Genomic DNA, 2802 nt, shown 5'->3' with positions numbered 1-2802 from the left:
CCAAAGAAACCTACAGTATAGGGGATGCGGCTGCGAGCGGCAGTGGAGGGATTGCAGCAGGTATCAGAGATACCTACTGTGGTCCCTCCTTCTTACATTGCAGGGATACATAATATTTGTGGCTAATCATTACACCTAACTTTAATACCTTAACCCAAAGTGGAAAATCAACCCTAATATACAGTAATAGCCCTAATACCCTAACCCCATCCCCGAAACTAACCATAATACCCAAACCACTAAATTATCAGGCGGTGGCTGTGAAACTTGTAAGAGATGCCGTGTCCGAACATTTTCTCCTGAGGGGCTCCGTATTTTGCTGAGTAGTGGGGTGGGGGGGGGGGGGGGGTTTGCTGTTGATTTGCCTAGGGTGCTGATAAACCTTGCACCGGCCCTGACTGTGACCACAACACCACACATAACCCTGGAAGTTAGGATATGGAGCCAGCATGCTTTGTAAACTGAATCCTTTCTGGTCAAAACTGTCCTAGACCCGAAGCAAGCATTCAACAGACACCATGGAAAATTGCAAAAGAGTTGTAGAGCAATTCCCACTGTCATTGGAAGGAAAATGCGGCATTGTGCAAAGTGGTGAGCTGACCGTTTTTCTGGATGGACTGATTGTCCCCACATCATCTGGTTCTACAGCGCCAGCAGCCAATAATGGTGTAAGTGCTGTGTCAGAAGCCAATAGTGTGCCTTTTGAGGAAGCTGTACCAGCTCCTGCAGCATTCTCCACATCAGTAAGCAAAGACACTACAAGTGACACGGCAGATGCACCAGCACCTTCCACATCTGCTGCTATTTCTGCACCAGGAAGCAACAGTGTGTCACGTGATGAAGCTGCAGCAGCTCCTGCAGGAGCCTGGGAGGATGCTACAAGTAACATGGCAGATACCCTAGCACATTCTACATCTGCTGCCATTGCTGCGCCTGAACTTATAACAACGTCAGATGCACCTTTAATAGCTGATGCCACCAGTTCCAGGCAATCCGCCATTACTACCCCAGTGTGTCATGTGAGACTGCAGCCTAGGGCCACTACAGAGCATCTGTCAGCTGGATGGGAGCTGAGGAGGGATCCTCATTGTACATTCTTTATATATTACCATAACACTAAGACCACAACGTGGGATCCGCCTTTACCACCTGGTTGGGAGTAAAGAGATACCAGACATGGAAGGCCTTTCTATGTGAACCAAAACACCAGGACCCCAATATGCACAAGGCCCACCATGGAGTCTACGCAGCTTCATCAGCAAGACTCCCCAAATGGATAGTGCAATGTGAATGTGAACCATTGCACAAAAACCACACAGTGTGAAGATCCTCATAGTCAAATAACACAAGGGCCAGCAAATAAAGGTCTGGGCAGCTTTCTCTGGAGACTAGATCATTTGTAATATTTGTGCCAGTCTAACGCATTGCCAAGCTATGCTAACTTTACGGTGTCAAGGTGGATAATATTCGACTCCTTCCATCAAATTATGATGTTGAAGCCGTATGAGTTAAGGAGACATCTGTATGTACTGTAGTGTTCAGAGGGGAAGAAGGGCTGAATTATGGAGGCTTAGCAAGAGACTGGTTTCTTGCACTTTCACAGGAACTCCTGAATCCCAACTATGGGCTCTGTGAATGTGATGGTGAAAGCAATGCGCTCCATATAAACTCAGCTTTCAGCATCATCCCAGGCCAACTGCCCACCTTCACATTTATGGGCCACTTTATTTCCATGTATTTCCATGGCTTTGTTCCATTGTAGACACATCACCAAAAGGCTTTTCTCTGCCATTCTATAGGCGGATGCTGGGAAAGAAGCTCACCATCGCAGACCTGAAGGCCATTGACCCTCAGTTCTACAGGTCTATCACGTAGATTAGGGGCACTTATTTTGATGACTCAACTTGAGGATGTTCTTTTCTACAAGCACGGACATGCTAGGAGGAGTCACATCCCACGACCTGAAGCCAGACGGAGCAAGCATCCGGGTTACTGAGGCCAGTAAGAAAGAGTACATTGGTCTGATGACTGAGTGGATATTATCCAGAGGTCCAGAGGGGAAGATCAGATGAGCAGTGGCTCATTCCCCCCTCGTTCCCAGCAGTGGCTGTAGTGCTTACAAGAAAAGGAGTTGAAGGTGATGCTGTGTGGCGTACAATACATACACGTTTTGGACTGGTAGAGAAACAGGGTCTATCAACGCTACACACAGAAAAGCAAACAGGTCACCTGGTTCTGGCAGTTTGTCAATGAGATTGACAACAAGGACCAAATACATTTGCTGAAGTTTGTGACCACCAGCAGCAGCTTACCTCTGTGTGACTTTGCAGAATTGATGGTAAGAAATGGTACCAAAAAATTCTACATTGCCAAAAATGGGAGAAAATAATTTCTGCCAGGATGCCATACATGTTATAATAGCCTGTACTTACCTCCTTGTAAGACCTATGAGCAGATGAAGGCAAATACACTGTTTGCATTACAGGAGACAGAAGGATTTGGATTTAAGTGAAGAACATGGAAATACCTGGGAACGCCAAACAGGAAACCTAGGGATTACAGCTACTGGCAACACCCCAGATACCGTATAGGTATTATATTAATCAGGAGAAGGCCTTTTGTTCTAAGGTCTTCTTCTGAGGCCTGAGTTTATAGGTAGAGTCCTGCAAGATTTGGGATTGGTGAATTATTTTATTAATAGATACAGCCATGCTCATCGTGGCTACATCTTTCTGCGATCGCGCCTTGTTAGGAGCAACAGCGTGCATGTCTGGGACGCGCATGCCTCTTAGACAGGCATGC

The 2802-nt window shown here is 46.5% G+C and overlaps 1 pseudogene; it reads left to right on the top strand.

Moving 5' to 3' along the window:
* Positions 1-518: 518 nt before the first annotated feature.
* Positions 519-2512, top strand: LOC134949847 (NEDD4-like E3 ubiquitin-protein ligase WWP1; annotated as a pseudogene).
* The last annotated feature ends 290 nt before the right edge of the window (positions 2513-2802 follow it).

This window comes from Pseudophryne corroboree, chromosome 8, assembly GCF_028390025.1.
Source record: "Pseudophryne corroboree isolate aPseCor3 chromosome 8, aPseCor3.hap2, whole genome shotgun sequence".
In the NCBI taxonomy this organism is placed as follows: domain Eukaryota; kingdom Metazoa; phylum Chordata; class Amphibia; order Anura; family Myobatrachidae; genus Pseudophryne; species Pseudophryne corroboree.
The sequence above is the reverse complement of the archived record's forward strand: the minus strand, read 5'-3'. Positions and strand labels throughout refer to the sequence as shown.